The 18682-nt window shown below is 37.7% G+C and overlaps 1 long non-coding RNA gene across 2 annotated transcripts in view; it reads right to left on the bottom strand.

The window, feature by feature from the left end:
* The window catches only part of LOC309442183, a 249176-nt gene that overhangs the window by 158140 nt on the left and 72354 nt on the right, over positions 1-18682 (bottom strand). For both annotated transcript variants that reach the window (XR_014184557.1, XR_014184558.1), the window contains one exon: positions 2975-3118. This is a non-coding gene — a long non-coding RNA (uncharacterized lncRNA). The remainder of the gene's footprint in view (positions 1-2974; positions 3119-18682) is intronic.

Genomic DNA, 18682 nt, shown 5'->3' with positions numbered 1-18682 from the left:
TTATTTACCTGAAGCCAGAATTTACAGTTAAACCCATGAAAACATTTTTCCAGTACTAATTTTCACTGTAGGTATTTGCTATGGCAAATAACCCAGCTGCTGATCTTCAGTTCCCCTCCCCACTAACAATTGACTCTATAGGACATCAAAGGGTATAGTTTAGATGCAAGGGAAGCATATCAAATATATGCCAAAAACCTGTTTTTAAATTGTGTACTCACACCAGTACTCTATACTCAAGCATTTTAATCAGGTGAGGAAAAAACCACACCAGAAAAAGAAGGTTTGTGTGACCAATTAGAACTAAACAACACTATTCAAATATTGAATGAGTAATAGTTAATATGCACTGAAAAGTTTGCAAACCAGAACTTATTTCAAGATATTGCTAATTATTATTGAAAGACTGCTAATTTCAAGAGAATACTGCACTCCTACACAAATTGCAAAAAAGAAAACTTATGTTAAATTAGTTAGCTATAGGATAAGGTATGAATTATTTACTAAGCTTGATTCATGTGCATAAATTTTCACATTCAAGCATGCTAATCAGATCAGATAATTCCTTGTAATCATATGATTACTAATTTCATATGCAATTACTTCATCGGTGTCAGTAGTTGCAAAATTTAGAAGTACAAATTTGATATATTCTTGTTTACACATTTTTACAGACAGCTAATACATTTTAAGAATCTATGTAGATACTTACTATAGAGTTGTAATACCCCATTTTTCTACACTATAGTGATAAATATAAGATATTAAGATAAGGCCATACAGTCATAACAAAAGTTTTCATCTAACTATAGAAGACTACTTGCTATAGAAGACTACTAACTATAGAAGACTACTTCTATCTTTCTTCGGTTTGTAAGGGATAAATGGTAGTGCGCTACAAATCAGAGGGATTTTTGTTAAGGTCACATTTCAATATTTGTTTGAGAGAGGGTAGACAGCAAATGCAGAACAGCCTTTTACTGAAGTCCTAACAATTGCCACTATCAAGACTTAAGTAACAATCAAATTGCTGCTGCTATATTTGATAGTTAACAAAGTTTTCTTCTGAAATGTTCTTTTAGCTTCCTATGGAGGAAGGAACTTAAGAAAACTGTATTCGATATTCAGAATTTCTGCCGATGGTTGTATTCAACAGCCTGTTCCAATTTGCAGTTTCTATAACTAGTGGAGCAGCACTAATTTTTTCAAATTGAAAGGAAATAGAATCCAATTTGTATATTTAAACAAGAACACGCACAATTTTCTTTGAAAGCTATTCCAGCACAAAGAATGTATATATATATATATATGTATATCTCCTTTCTAATGCAAAAACACAGGCATATATATTCAATTTCAAAGACTTATCAAAGCAGAGAAATGCACAATCAATTTTAACTACATATTATTTACGTAATATTATGAAATTTTAGCCAATATTACAAGAATACTACTTGTACCTTTTACAAAAGTTCACTACAGGCCATGTGAACTTTTTGGTGGGACAAAATAATACAATAAAAAGAAGAGCATAAATACAGTGTTTCTTTTACAAAGGCTCTCCTATGCATCCTATATGCTTTCAGTTTACGAGGCTTTGGATTATTTTTTCTTGTATCACTCACACCTGTTATTTAGTTTGAGTTCCCTGAATGTAACACACAGAAGCACTAATACATATGCAGATATTTTGAGATTATGACTTGATATTGATGGTTCAAACTGGAACACAAGAGGTTCCACTTAAATTTGAGAAGAAACAACTTCTCAGTGAGGGTGACAGACACTGGAACAGGCTGCCCAGGGGGGTTGTGGAGTCTCCTGCTCTGGAGACATTCAAAACCCGCCTGGACACCTTCCTGTGTAACCTCATCTGGGTGTTCCTGCTCCGGCAGGGGGATTGGACTGGATGAGCTTTTGAGGCCCTTTCCAATCCCTAACACTCTGTGATTCTGTGATTCGATACTAGTCATATATTTGTGTAATGTCTTTTTTAGTAACTCCATTACCTTTAAATACCTTATAGTTTTAGCCACAAGAAGTCCAATGACAGCAAAAAAGCACAGGGCCAGAATAAGCAAAATTCATCATACCTACTGAAGGTATTTCTAGTTGAAGAAACCAGGTTGGTTTTTTTATGCTATTCTTATATCTTTACTTGGCTTTAATCTATCAGCTTTTAAAAATACATTTAATTTTACTGCACTTTAAGCATGCACCTACTGGTTTCATACTCAAAAGAATCCCTCAAACAAATAAAATTTTATATACAAAAAGTCATCCCTTTGATCAGCCTCAGTGCTGTGCAACTGGGCAGCCACACAGCCCCGACCAGCCACAACAGGCAACTTGCAGCACTGAACAGCCCACACAGCTGCTAGGGAGGGAACTCCTGGTTCTGGAAAACCACTGAGCTTCCCAGCCAACTAGCCTGACATCCTTGTTTCATGCCAGCTGGCTCACTTGTCCAGTTTGCCTTCAAATATTGATGGATTGACATAAAATACGTGTCTGTTAAATCAACATTTTTCAAGGCGCTGCTGTTCTGCCAGAAAAATCATGACTGGATTTAAAATTAAGTACTGGAAAATAAGTTAGGATTTAATTTTGAGATTTAAATTAAAACATCAGTGAATCCATCCTTTTCTCCTATAGTAATTGTCTCATCCTCATTTTTCTTTGTGTCAAATTACTACTTCTCTTTAAAAAGCCCTTCAGAGGGAACAGGAAATACAAAACACATCTACCAGGCTACAGTGGAGGAATGTTCCCGAGTTTTCATTTCTTCCAGTGAACACCCTACATTAAACATCATTCTGCAGCCCTCAGAGTCTGACCATGTACTTCCACATATATCTTAAGACTTTCCGTAGCTTTCCTGGCTAACAGTGAAAGGTATTTTACTCTTTATCAACCCCTAAACTATCAATGTCATGCATCCATTGGGTAGGTATGTGGAGATGGTCTTTCTTACCTTTTGGTTGTCCTGAGGAAGAGAAACATGAAGGCAAATCATCTCAAGAAAATACAGTCATCCCACAGTAAGACCCACTGCTCAACATAATGGAACACTTCAGGTTCAGTCAGTTTTTCTGAAAACACCACAGGAGCAGGAACACTAAAAGCAAAGAAAAAGATTTATTACATTTTAAGAACAGATTACAATCATCACATTAGTTAGGAAAAAAAGAGAGGGAGACCCCACATTTTTACAAGCACTTATATGTATGTTTAAGTTAGATCACTAGGCTACTCTTAGCCTACAAAATTTATTTAATATGCTATAAGATATTTCACATAATTCCTAGCCGAATGCTGTGATACTCATCCAGTCCCATCTGTATTAATGGAAAACAATACAGACCAAACAGCCTAAATTTGATCTATATTTTTCATAGGATAAAAATAAATTCCTGTGCCTTCTATTCTTCTACCTCTCTCATCTCCCATCATTTAGTATCCAGAAACCTAAGCAGGATTTATGAATGTGGTCCATCTTTTTCTCTCATTTGCCACCTTGCACTTGGGGTATGATGAGATAACATCGCCTGAACTATTTTTTTCTCTGTCTGCTCTGGTGGACAGAAAATCTGGTGAGTGCATGGGAGAAATCAGTGTTCGCTTTATTACATCCATTCATCAGACTTATTCCAACTAAGATGGAAAAGCAGTATTTGGTAAGAATTGTCCATATACAACCTTACCACTTCTGTAAGTCCTCAGAAAATAAACTCTATAATTGACATTTGTAACCACAGTGTAGTTCACCACAACCTCTCCAAACACTGAAGTATTTTTTTTAACAAGAAACAGAAAGAAAAGCTTAAGCAATAAAATTCCCCTTTTTTTACAGATTAAGTAGCAATACATTGTTATGCTACTATCAAGAACAAACAAAATATGTAAGTTTAATAGCCACACACAATGACCAAGTTAATATGGTCATGAAAACTTTAATATTAATATTTTTCCTCCTATAATTCATATAAATCAGAGTAAAATCCACACTTTTCAAAATATTTAGCTTAAGCTTTTGAGCCTCAAAGCAGCAAACACATGTTTACAACACAGGGATTGTCCATTTATTTTATAGTTGTATATGCTAAACATCTTTTGTTGGATTGGAAACTTGGACTTGTAACTTTTGTCATCAATATCCCTGTCCCTGGTCATCAAACAGCTCTTTAATCCGGCAATTCTTTGGAGAATGAATCAGATGAAGATAACCGCTTGGCCTGGGGAAGAATGAGGCTGCTGGGTTTGTCTGTATCACATGTAATACATTAACCCACTTAACAGCTTTCTGATATTATGTTTCTAAGATACACACAAGCGTTTTGCTAGCTCAGGCATCTCTCTGGGTCAAGGCCTACATGTAATTATGGCTCTAGGCTAGAAATTGAAGAGCTTTTGTTAAGCATTGCAATGGTACCACAAGCTGCCAACTGAAAAGGAAGGTGGGAATCTTGACAGATACGAACTACAATAACTTATCAGACAATAATGGCATATTGTAAGCATGTCATGTGGTTTGTTTGTGTAACAGCTATTAATAGTTTTTACACAGCAAAGTCCCTCCCTCAGGAGTCAAAAAATAAAACTTAAAAATTTAAATAATAAGCTAATGTGAAAAGCACATGTCATTAATTACAGTTTAAAATAACCATGTAATTTGCTTTTGAGATGCAGCTATTTAAGAATATGTTAAGCTTTGCTCTCAAAAACCTTAAAATTCTCCCCATTTCACTAAAAAAAAAAATGGTAATATTGGAATTTCATAGGCAGGGAAACTTGTGATTGTCCAGGAGAGGCAAAGAAACAAAATGCAAAGACAGAAACAGTAAAAGCAGCTGTGAAATTAATCAGTGAAATGATTTATGTTAAGTTAAACAATTTTGCTCAGTGTGGACTCAAAGCAGCAGATTACTTCACTTGTCACAAACATCATTCTAAATATATTTCAAGAGCATTAGGTGTTTCCTGTGAATCTTTGTTTCCACATGGCAGAATTTCACCTAAAGCACAGCAGCGTGGGTGAGTATCCCGTGCTCCCTACTCCTACTGCTGCTAAAACATGTGCATTATGCAACTTTTCCTGCAATACACTGTGAGGTGGGTACCAGAAACAATTGCACCCCAAGACCTTGGCATCCTGCAATTATGCAGGATTCTTCCTTCTGTCACCTCTTGTCCCACTTCTCTGACAGAGGCACCAACAAGGGGATGTAACAGAGCCCCACACTGCAGTGTGACTTGTAGGTTTTATGAAAAGCAGATGCTGTACCACATACAGCTTTGTAAATTAGCCATTATGCCACCATGTACACAGCTACAGATGAGTTCTGAGTCTCAGTGAAGGATAATGGGATACAAGGTCATGGGATATGAGGGATAAAGAGGAAATCACAAAGCATCCTCAGAATTACAGCCTTCTAATTTTATTATTCTTTTCTCACAGAGAAAGTCTGTTTTAATACATTCACTTTAAAATGTCTTAGCAAAGAAAAATTGGATGAAAACAATATTACCCAGAGTGTCATCGTCAAATATGGCTCCAGACAAATCCATCCAGCTTATCTAGTCCTGCTGAAATATTGCTTTGAAAATGAGCAAAGGAATGTCTGGTTAAGGGAACTTCCAGGATAAAGCAGTACAGAGAGCAGAAAGGCCTTGAAAACCCAAAATATGTATTCTAATCCTGTGCAGCAAATTCAGAAATTGACAGGATGTATTGACAGGGCCCATTCCCACATGACAGTGCATTTCATCAGTGCAGAGAGGTTGTCATCTACTGTGTCTGAATAGTTCAGTGCACAAAAGTAACTGATGAATGATGGATGGTGGTGGGATTATGCTGGTTTGAATTACTGGGTGGGAGAATCCATAAACTTACCCAGCTTCAGTGGAGAATAATTATTGTTAGTCCATTTAGGACACAGAAGAAGGTGGCTCTTTCAAAACCTAAAAGTCACAAGACTTTACAGCTACTACATCTGACCTGATTTCTGTAATCTCCCAAATTCCGCATACTTAGTACACCTAGGCACAAGAAGGTTTCTTGCAAGTCATTGTTGATGTTTCAGCAGCTATGTTACAATCTCTTACAAGCTTTTAATGCTGTTCATTTTAATGCTAAGATTATGCTTGCTGCTTGTACTATTGTCTATACACTGAACTGTGTGTCCTTTATATGTTTTCAGAGGCAAATGATTCAGTATTATTGACCGTCATGAGGTATGGAATAGAATGGTCACCAAATCACACATATTACTTAGTGTCTGAGGCCAACAGATTCACTCTTTAACGGATTATTTTAGCTCCGGGGATATACAAATCAATCTGTTTGCTATTTTCGGTTTAAAAGACACTCTCCCTCAGCCGTCACAGTTAGAGTGACTGAAGTACAGCACGTGTGATGCTTTGATGATAAAGATGAAAACTGCAGGTAGGGAAACAGAAAACAAAATACAACTTTGGTTAAAATGCCAGATTTCAATTTCATTTCCATTTCACACTATGATTATATTACTGGTCCTGAATGTGTCTTTTCTACTTTTCCCCTCCTTTCTTCTTTTGTTTTTTGGGGGACTGATTGCCCAAAGAGCTGTTTTAATGAGACTTAACTTGTTCTAGCTCCTCTTTCCAGGAGTCTGTTCTACAACGTAAATAACAAGCAAAAAGCAGTGGAGTGTTGTAATCATAAAACACACAGGGTGAGCTCGAGACAAAGTCTGAATGATAAATTCTTGAACTGAAGGAACCCACAAGCGCCTGCCCAGGTTTCCTTACTGGTATCATTATACACTAAATTTATTAATAAAAATGAATGACCAATAAATCTCTCTTTTTAAGTAACCAAGAAAATTTCAGTCCTACCCAAAGATTCTCTTCATTAGGATATGATTGATACATCTGTAAGGTTTTGAAAGATTTCTTATTGCAAATCACAAAACACTTCACAAATCAACATCTTCTAACCATAGGAATTATGGGGCCAAATTAAATGTCTTATGTCTTCTTCTGTCATGAATAAGCATATTTAAAAATGCACTGCTCTTCCTAAATTGAGAATGTGTATGAGTTTTCTTTCTGGTTTTGTCCAAATTCCTATGGTTCATCTGTAAGAAGTGCAACAAGAACACAGTCATTTGTATTTTCTGGGCTCCCAGAGAATACTTTCTCATGTGGACCACATGTAACTAGGCATAATCAGGTAGGTTTAACATGGAAAACCATTTCTGTTTAGTTAAATTATATATTGATAGAGTATAATAAGCTGGTTAAACTGAACAAAGGAATAAGAGATGCTGAATCTCTGTTATTTTAAATATTCCCTGTTGTCGTTCAGTGCTGAGCCACTACCCATCTTTTACAGGCATTTCTTAGTATTTCCTTAAATTCAGCTTCTGCTGTGGAGCACTTTGGATCCTAGATGACAATGATGTTTGAACTCTGTCAGACTGATTCAGATAAGAAATAGTTTGATGTTCCAAAGGCCCTCTAACATACAAGGTGGTAAATAATAGACCTGCAGTAAAAGGCAAGAGAAGATGTTTTCTTGTAACACTATAGTCAAGAAATTCCAGCTTGTCCCCGTAGGAAGTTTAGCACTATCACTGAGTACAAGAGAGATGAATACTTTTCAAAAAACACCTTGTCTGTGGCTCTGTTACAGGTGGCAGAATGGCAAATTGCCTCACCCAAAAAGGAAACCGGGACCGCTGTCAGTGATGAATTAACTGAGGACTTCCAGGGGTTACTTAAAACATATCAGCATTCTCAATGAAAGTGGTGCTTAAAAATAGAGTAGAACTTCATGGATCTAAACCAGATGTTTGTCACAATTCCTTGACAATTATTTTTACTCTCAGAGGAATTTCTGAAGTTTACTTTGTTTTATATGCTCTACTATTAATCATTAAAGGAGTTCCATCATACTTGTCAACATACCAGGTCCAGGTTATGTAATTGATAGAAAGATCATACGATTCACACACCAGAAGTGGTCTCCTCATCTCAAAAGTATTTTGAATGATCTCTGTTTCTACCTAGTCTTTTTTAAGAACACCAAGGAAATCTCTCTATTCATGTAAGCGGGCACAGAACCAAATGTCAATTGAATCTTTTTCGTTTTCACCACCCGTCTCAATGGCCACCTAATTAGCAAGTTGTTAATTTAGGCAATCATACTGCATATTACAGGCTCACAACCAGGTCTGCATGAGATTGGACAAATTAATGAAATGTAAGGCCACTGAAAGTTACTGAAATTACATAAATCAGGCAAATTGCTGAAGACAGGGAAAGGAATCCGAGAAGGTTTTACTATAGCTTTTGCTTATTCTTCCAGCCTTCACTTTTGGCCACAGATGCTCATGTATGTGAACTTTCAGACTGGCACAATAGAGTCATTCCTATTTTCTTAAACGACAGGAGAAGGAATTGAAATGTAGGAATGAAAACATTGTTCCCTTTTACCATTCCAGGAGTCCTCACTGAATTTCTGATCCAGTAATCTTCAGTGTCTTACTCCCAGATCTCCCAAAATTCTGGTTTCAGTTCAATTTTTAAAATGTTGACACTCTTGGACAGGAGAAAAGAAATTCTAAACGATTTTACCATTTAAGCTGAAAGTATTTAAGGCTGGCCTTCTTCATGTTTTCCATGCTTTATTTTCAGCTGGTGACTGCTTGTAATGAAACTATTCAGGCCTGTTCTGATTAAATTAAATAGCTTTACCCTCAGACTACTGGCAGGTGCAAAGTATGCAGCAAGATTTATTCTTTATTTCTAATTAAGTTTCTTAGCATGAGTCACATTTGTAGAATCAGAAAAGGAAAGACTCGCAAAGACTGCACAGAAAGGGTTGTCAGGCACTGGAACAGGCCGTCCAGAGAAATGGTGGAGTCACCTCCCTGGAGGAGTTTGAAAGACATGTGGATGCGGCACTTAGGGACATGGTTTGGTGGTGGACTTGGCAGCATTAGATTTACGGTGATCTTAAAAGTCTTTTCCAACAAAAATTATTAATTTGTTCTACAATTCTACATCTGCCTGTCTCTTAAATATTTCCTTTAGTTCTTACTCGTAAGATCAATTGGAAAATGTCTGCAGGGAACAGAAAATGCTTTTTGTCACACAGAAACGTTCAAGTTGCTTATTTTAAGACTCCACAGTTTAGTAGTCTGTGCTTTTAAAGTCCTTTGCTGATAGTTCACAGAAGTTTATAAGAGCTTTCACGTTATTTTTTTCATGTTATTCACTATACTTCACTTTTATGCAGAAGTGCTTGGCGTGATGATGCTCTTGCTCAGAGTAAGAACTTTATTTCCAGAAAAAGTTGTATTTACTGAGGAAGAGGCAAATTACCAAAACCTAGATAACAGTAAATAGGAATTTGATTGTTGAGATCTGTCTTTTTACAATCCAAAACATTATTATATCTGCAATTCTCAAATTATTTCAGGAAGAGTGCCAATATCACAAAATACAAGAAACAATAATGACAAGCCCTCTTGCCTCTGTGGTGGCACCTTAAATTATTTTTGATGACTGAGGGAGGCTTCCAAAATTTCCTATTCAGAAATCCAAGCCAATACTCAGATTGAATAAAATGCAGCTTGGCTCAGTGGCATGCAGTTACAGTCTGGGGAAAAGAGTCTTCATTTTCCCTTCTCTTTCCCAGGATACTTTGGCTTAACAGCACAAACCCACAGGACTCAGCCTGTTGGCTCACAAAGCCTTGTGCTTTTTAATAATCTGTGGGAACCATATGAGTATTTAACTAAGTGCTATTCTCCTTTAGTCAGCTTCCTAGTCCCAGACTTCCTTAGCTTTTCCTTCATGAATATATTTAATTCTAAGCAGATTTCCCTTGTCTTTCTTGTCTATACTTAGCAGTTTAGTAGTTTGAAGGACAGACAGCTGAATATTTTAAAACTATTTTTTTATTTTAAAAATAGCCACCAATAAGTGCATGTTTAGAAGGTGAGAATGAAATCAGCTTGTGTTGTTCACGTCAAACAAATGAGAACAAGAAAGGACACATCCTACATTCGTTTCTGTCTTTGCCACAAGAAAGAGGAGCCAGCATTTTAGTGCCTCATTTGCCTCTGAAAGATGGCAGCAAACTTTATTACTTAACCTTTTGTATGTTCCTTAACTTGAATTGCTGGTCATTTCCTGGTTTTCCCATTTACAGTGTTGGTAATCAGCACACGGGCATGTGAGCCAAAGAAATTCAAAACAGCCACTCAAAATACAGAATATTATTTTGAAGCAAATCAACAGCAGGAACACTATCTAATCTGTTTTGCTGTACCACTGCCCTGCAGCATCCACATGAGCTGACATTCTGCTCAACAGCAGCACAGCTTTCCAGTGCAGCTCAGCCACATCAATGGGACAGCAAAGGTGGTGTATTTTGGAACACGCGCTAGGAACATAAATAAATGAATGATATGATTTACCTCAATCCTTATTGTTCCTCTACCATTGTGACCTTGGTGCAATCATTATATAATGAATTACAACTCCTTGCATTCACTTTGTTTTACATCTTACTATCTGGTGACATTCCAATAAATTATATTTTCCATTGTTACAAAGATTATGTTCTGTCTTTGTCCTTTATTTTTCCCCACATTGGTAAATTTCTAACATATTTGGAAACAGAGCTTGTTTGCTCAGTCCCACGTACCTCTAAAATTGTAACTGAAGAAAACCGAACACAGAACTAAATTAAAACCCCATGGTTTTGTCTACAAATAAGCAGATATAGATTGATCTAGAGTGATATATGTATGAAATAAGAAGCTGATGTTCAGCTTCTCGGAAGTGTGTCAGGACCAATGATTCACAAGTCAAAAGAAGGTGGAAAATATATACATCTTTTGAAAAATGTATAAAATGGTTCAGTTCTGAACAGCCAGTTCAGTTTCAGCTATATGCCATTCTATGGATCTGATCACAGAGTGGAAGTGAATCAATTCTAAAGAGCTTAGGGAAAAGCATAAAAAAATCTTGGAATTATTAGGAATTTCAGTTTGTGAAGAAGAAAAGTGTCAGAACAGTATACGGCTAAACTTATTTCTTGGGTAAAACAGCAAACCCATTTCTGGCTTTAGCAAGGCTTAAATATAAATAATATTTCTTCGAATGATACACTGAGTTACAGCAAGCAGTGGCAAAAAATAATACTTACACTTCCAGAACTCTCCAGATGTGCACTCCACACCCCTATGTTTTCTGCCCTGTATTATCCTCCATGTTCAGGCAGGCCTTTGGGCTATATCCTAACATGTTATAATAGCAACATGCAGGTAACTAAGCTATCACATCAAATTTGAATATTTGCATTTCTCAGCACTGCCAGGAGCAAAATGAAAGGCTCCTTATCAGCATAATACAGTGAAACTACACCAAGGGAAGACTGAGGGGCCATTCACAGGTGTGCAAGGAAGAAGGGATAATCTGTCTCAGACAAGGGCATGTTCTACCAGTATCAACAAAATCGCACGTAACCAGATGACTCCTTTACTTTTCCAAGATAATGCTGAACATCCCAGCAGGAACAAACACATGAATTACTTCCTGCTGTTACAGCTGTGAAGGAAAGGCATGTTTTCCATGTCACGTACAGGCCTTAGGGCAGATTTCTTAAGCCAATAGAAGGGTGAAGATATACACTGGTTTTACGTGCATCCCAGAAACCTGGTGTCACAGAGGCACCCCAAAGTTAGTTTAGACGGACAACAGGGTCCAAAACAAAGTTTTATTCAGTAAAGAAAGTGCAGCAGATTAACCAGTGGAAGATGGGGTTTTAGCTCTCCAACAGTGACTTAAATACAGGTTCGAGTATCAGTCAATGTAATTATTAAAGGTGCAGCAAATAATGACAATGGGGATCCACAGTGTGCATACATGTGGCTCACCAAAAACAATGCCAGAGCTGTTCCTGACTTCGGGCAAGGTATACACTTGCCTCAATCTGGCAAGGAGTTATTAAAGAAAATACACGTGCTTATATTGAAGCACAGAGTAACACTCATGATCCTGCGAGGAATTAAAGAAAATACACGTGCTTATACTGAAGCGCGGAGTCAGCACTTGGGATCTTTGAGGAATTAAAGAAAATGTTATCGCTCACCCACGTGGCTCAGTGCGGGGGAATCCCGGACCCAGGAGATCACCTTAGTCAGCCGTCCTGCCTAAGGGGGGGGCTCTCGGCTGCAGCATCTGGCTCTTGCTCCAAGAGGTCCACGTAAGGGGCGGAGCCTCGACAAGAATCCCGTTTTATATAGCCTGATCAGATCTGACTGTGGGCATTCCAGAAGCTTCCCTGCACGCCCACTCTGGCTGTGGGGTGTACTGAAACTTCTAAGCACCCCCACTCTGGCTGTGTGCACCCAGCAGCTCCGTGGAGCCTCTACGCCCCCATCCCTTTTCTCTCTTAACAACCCTGATCGATGGTTCCGGGGTTAAAACAAAAGAAGCTGTTGACCCCATTGCAGGAGGTGGCGGGGATGGGGGGCAGGGGGGAGGATGTGTCTGCACCTTCCATATCGAAGGACGGGAGGGGGAAAGATGGGGGGTGTGCATCTGTCACACCTGGAGTGGCTGAGAACACAGAAACTAAATTCAGGGCTTTCATAAAAGCTTTTCCATTGCTCTATAGTTCCCTGGTACAAATTTACTGCACATAGGACAGTATCGCACACTTATCACTTTGTTGTAATCTTTATCCCTTCACAAATAAGGAATAGATTCCAATTGTTGAAAATAGTGAGAAATAGTACTCCTTTTGACCAACTAGCTGTGGTCAACTACAACAAGTACTGAAAAAAAATCAAGTTTGTGCCATCAGTAAAGTATGTGTTATAAAACCTTAGGTTATCTGTGTCACAGACTGAATTCAACAATAATTGTATCTGATTCTCATCCAAATCTAGAAGATTTGTCCAGAGGCATTTAAGAGAAGTGTAATTATAACTTTGAGATTAACTATAAATTGTAAGGAGAGAAGGAAAGGAGAATTCATGTCACCATTAAATGAAATGGAAATGTTAAACCAAGAAATAAGTCTGAAATAAAGCAAATAGAAAAGGCAGGTGTGCTTTTACGTTTTTCTCCAGTAATTGCTTGAGAACTTTCTTAATTTCATTCATGCCAATTATTTTAAAATTTCTGCTGTCATTACCAGCCATGAGCAGGGAGCTGGTGGGTCCAGACTGTCAACAGCTCACAGAGGCAAGTTTCTAGAAAATAATTTCCAATTCTTAACTTGAGTCTGACTGTTACTTAGTTTGATAAAAAAAAGTCTTTCCACTTATCATGTTCTTATTTCATCCTCTCCAAGGAGGTAGGTACATGTGAATCTTTCTGGGTCTTGTATCTTCTTTAATAACGCATAAGTCTCCATGGGGGAAAGAAACAACATTGAATCAGACACAGAAAAGGAGAGGAAGAAATCTAAAGCTACTAGAAATTTGAAATTCAAAATAAAAATCTCTCCGTCTGTATAGCTATATATCAAAAGTGCATGTTGTATCATTTGAAAGTAAGCTCATCATTAGATCTGTGTTATGCAATGAAGCATAAACTTGTTTTTGTATAAACCACAGAGTATTGGATCTTTTGCACACAGATCACCAGAACTGAAACATGTCTGGTTCAATTATTTCTTTGAGATTTTCTGCAGAAATTTCATAACCCATAAATGTCACTTATCAAAGTGCAACTACACCATCTCTTTGCCAACATCAGCTTTTGTCCTTATCAGCATTCCATTTTCTGTCCTGCTCAATCCTTTCCCCCTGCTCCTACTTTCTGTCTCTTATTCTGTATTAACCTGCAAACCAGCAATAGTGAATACATAAGAAATATTATGATATATTGTCACTTGGATAAATACTTTGCAAAGAGCTTTCCAGCTACGCAACTGAAGTAAGTACCACTTTCAAAGACATTAGGTTCCCAGGAGACATTAAGTTCACCCCTTTGGAGGAAACTGGCATTTTAGCACCAACTTAGCATGAACTGAAACACTAAGCTGGGAGCAAGAGTGGCCGAAGCGCTGGCACACAGCTCACTCTTCTGAGGCAAGAACTTCTGGCAAGGACTGGAATGCAGAAGGGCGACAGCAAAATTCCTAACTGCTTCCCACTAGATCACCCAAGTCCATCTGTCGAAGTCCCCAAATTACCTGGTATGTCTCCAAAACACTAGTCCAAATCTTCTCTTTGGAGTCATCAGCTCAAGCACTGATGGGTACCAGCACAAAAGGCAGCTCTGAGCTAACTCTGGTGCCTTTTCAGGACAGGGCACTAAAAAGGCTGAATGCCACTGAGACCTCAGTTCCTAACTGCCTACCTGAAAACCACAGCAAGGTCCTAAAATCACTGTGTGCTCTGGCGGAAATAAAATAGCCCTGGTGTACTAGGAAATACAGCTTTCAGCAGTCAACATTTCTTAATGGTGAAGTGTCGCTGTGTGCTCTGTGGAGGCAGGGGAAGGAGGGACGGAGAGGAAGAGATCTACAAAAATTGTTGCCCTCTTTTTTCTGTCTCTCCACTAGTTTTAAGCTGCCCTCACCGCTCTCTCCTCACAGGCCCTTCGGGACAGGCAACATTGACTACACTGCGTGAGAAACACGTCAGCCTGCAGGCTGGTAGATGTAACGTGAAAGAGGAGAAAACTTCCTTTTTGGTAGGACAGGGAAAGATACCAAGAATTTCATGAGACAGCTTCATCCCAAAATGACGGCTCTTTCTGCATAAACAACCTTTGAAGTTCTGCAGAGTAGGAAAAAAAAGATATTTCAAACAATAGTAATCTGCTTAGCTTTCAGTACAGGCAGTTCCTTTATAAGCTAGCAGAATATGCTGATCTAAACAACCTTTTAAGGTTTTTCAGATTTTGTCACAGATACAGTAGGTACAGACAATCGACACCATTAAGACATTTTTATTCTGCAATAAAATCTGAGTATTTACTAAGAATTAGAACATATTCTATAGATGATTGCTACTATAAAATCTTTTCAGTGTTACTCTAGTATACCTCTAATGCAGAGAATACTTCTTAAAAGATTCAAATGCAACATTAAACCATGTCAATAACAAAAGCTTTTAGAATAGACTCCATTCCCAAGAGTTTCTGAAATAGACATCTGTATAACAGTTCCACTTCTCAGGTCTGCCTCCTAGCAGTCTCATCAAAAAATGCAGTTAACCAAATCATATTTAAATGTAGCCAAGTGCCTAGAAAAAGAAACAGAAAAAATGGAGAACACTAACTGGATATCGGAGATGCTGATGCTCTGTCAGTGTGGGAAAAGCCATTTTAAAGACAAGTGAAGCACAAGAGGACTCAGACCAGTTGCTCTGCATCTAAAATCTATAATTAATCTCACTCATATATGCCTAAATACTTACAGATATTTATTTTTCCTCCCCAATACTAGCCAGTTTTATTGGACAGAGAGAGACCATCATCAGAATACCTAAAAAACTAATGCAGCTAAAAATATTTTTTCTGATCTTATGCTGCAGTTGTAATATGTTATATCTGACTTTATATCTGAATAAAGCCATAGAAACACTTTATTGAAAACCTGTTAATCACACGTCTAGCTTTCATTAGCATAAAGCTAGCATTGGCTAATATTTTAGAAAAGATAAACTATTTTAAAAGATTTGTTTCAGCAAAGTGCTCAAACCTGAAATCCCAGTTCATTGGTACCACAGCAAACTTTACAAATACACATTTATATTAGTCAGTCCCTAAATATAACTAAAAGCAGAAGATACACACCTACATGCCTAAAAGCCTCTCCAAAATACTGAAAACAATAATACGAATCCTTCTGCAGCAATTTTTACATGTAGGCAAGTGAAACAAAATTTTTAGAATATTATTCAATTTTAGAATAGCTTTTTTTTTGAAGTACAGCAGATGCTGCAATAGGGTTTCACTGTACACATTTAACCTTCTTGATAGTCTCAATGTTCATTCCTGAAATGAGAGATTTACAGGAGAATTAATTATTAAAATGTATTGGTTTCAGTCTTGTGGATTAAAAACATATTTGGTAAGACAGCATTACCAGAGTAGACTTGAAATGTGTTTACTTGAAAGAGTATTTTTTCCGATATATCCACCCATGTGCATGCACACAGGCACAAACATTTATGTTTTATAAAGGCCAAGTCATCTACTGAGCTTGCTGTAGCCACAGATGACTCTGAGAGAACCATATTTAATCCTAGTTATATATCTGATAACCAAACCAGTATCATCAGGAATTGCCTCTTTCAACAGCTTTGACAGAGAACATAATCAATGTAAAAGATTAGAAGCAGACTTAATCTCTTCTTCTTCTATTTGTTCACACAATAGGCTTTCTAGACTAGGTACTGTTCGTTTCTCTTTCCCGGATGTACCTCAGCAGACAAGCAAGGCCATGAGAGCTCTAAAATGCTACTAAAACACAAGTTCTGTCTCCTAGAACACAAACACTTTGCATTTTTTTTTTTCTTTCAAGCGTGTAAACTTATCAAGTTGTTATTTTGAATAGATCCCAAATCTCTGATATGTCAAAGTAGGTGCTGTTATTTGAGGGTACTATAAAAATTCAAGGTAGAGTTTATTTTATTTTTTTAAATCATCCTATAACACAGCAACTCTCAAATTGTGTAGATTTGTATGAAGAGATTTAAAGATGAACCATCAGTAGGTTCTCCTGTCATTACTTTTGCTGACCAGCTCTGCCTGATAGCCAGGTATAAGGTGAATTTACCAGCAGTGAAGCCACCAGAAATGTGCTGAAGTACACAGAACAGGATGCCATGAAAAGGCAGCAATCCAGTATTTTCTAAGAATTAGACCTCTACAGGGCTCTCAGAAATGATGCTCAAGATACTTGATACCCCAAAGTCTCCAATCTCTCAATAATCCTGTCCCACTACAGCACAGCCCACAGGCTCAGGGACCAGGAGAGAGTTGTAATTCCTGCCCACCAGAACTAAATCAGCAGCCTTGGTAGTGGTCTAAGCAGATAGGTTGGAAATACTACTCTTCTCCACCCTCTTCTTGCATAGATAGAATTTGTTCATGGGCAAACATGGGAAACAAGCTGGCTTCTTAGCCTTGTGTCAAGGAATACCAAGGAGATAAGAAGCAGTTTTCTGCTCTGTCATGATGCTCTTGTTCTGTGAGTAAAAAAAGAATGAAGATTCTGAGGTTTTCTGATCTGGCATACTTCTATGGCTTTGTACACACTGCAAGGATTTTAATTAGAGAAACTAATATCATCTCACTCTTTGTCTACATTATCATTAACCTGCTTTGTTTACAAATTAATTCTAAAGGCACTGAAGCAGATTTTTTTTTAAATGATGCTATTAATTTAATTCTCTTGGATCCTTTACCTTTCTTGCAGACTACTTCCTGCATTACTTTTAGTCTCATCACTCCTAAGAGGTGATCCATTGGGTGAGTTACTTTTAATAATGCTGCTGCCATCAAATGCTCGGGTGTGAAATTTCTTCTAAGGCTTCTGCAGCTTTCACAATCCCTACCACAAGAAAAAAAGCCAGCACATCTAGATCTAAAACAGTGTCCAAAAGGATGCTATCAACTTAAAATTCATACTGAGCCACATCCAGGAAGTGCAAGTTTATCTCTTCTTAAAAAATACAAAAACCAGAAGTAGAAGACTAAAAAAGAATGATAACAGAAGAAATCAGAGGCAGAGTACCAAGGAGGAGGGAGCATACAAGACTAAAAAGCAAGTTGAATGGAGATAGCTGAGAACAGATGATGAGAATAAAATGTAATGTAATGCAGCAGGATTGTGGAAGACATTGAAGATAAAAAAAAAAAAAAAATCAGGAAAAAATTGGAGTGTGGAAACACAAGACAGTGCTAAACAATATTTCCTCACATTGCTGATTGGTTGCAAGCAGTGGGTTTTTGACTGATTGATTGATACTCTATAAACAGGATGGAGTTAGGGGCATTCCTCACTTGTCCTTCAGAAACCACATCTACTGTACAGTGGAATGTTCCCGTTAGATTCTACTACCCTCCCCACACCACATCACATCTCAGTTCTCTGAAGCCACTTCCCTTTCTCATAGTTCTCAAAGCTATGCTGAGTGCCCTGGAACAAGAAAATGCTCTGGCAAATCACCACATGGCAATTTAGACAAACATGCCTGATACTGAGCAGTACTATTTCACTTTGTGATGGTCGCGCAGAGGCACAAACTGAACAAGAGATAACGGGTCACTCTTAGATGGATCTGATGTAAGAAAAGCTACAAAGCCTGCAAGCAAATATCTGTTTGTCCTGCTGCAGATGTTTTTAAAATTTTCTGTTGTCTATTAAATATTGCATGGAACAGATCAAAATACAGAGTAAGGGTATTTAAATCAAAATGAATGGAGGAAAGATGCATATCTGTGTCCTGTGGTCTGGGACTAGATGCATATACATTGGCATTCCTGAGAAATAAAGCCCTGTACATTAATCTAGGAGAGCAAAACTTGTCCTGTGGAATGTCTCAATACATGTTGTATTGATTAGTACTGTTACCACAGTGTTGAAAAGCTGAGAGATTCTTTTCCTAATTTGTCCCAAAGAACATTACTGTGCATATTTGATCAGAGCTATTTCAAA

This window comes from Streptopelia decaocto (assembly GCF_964273445.1).
Source record: "Streptopelia decaocto genome assembly, chromosome: 7".
Lineage (NCBI taxonomy): Eukaryota > Metazoa > Chordata > Aves > Columbiformes > Columbidae > Streptopelia > Streptopelia decaocto.
Note: the sequence above shows the minus strand (reverse complement) of the source record. Positions and strands in the feature narration are given on the sequence as shown.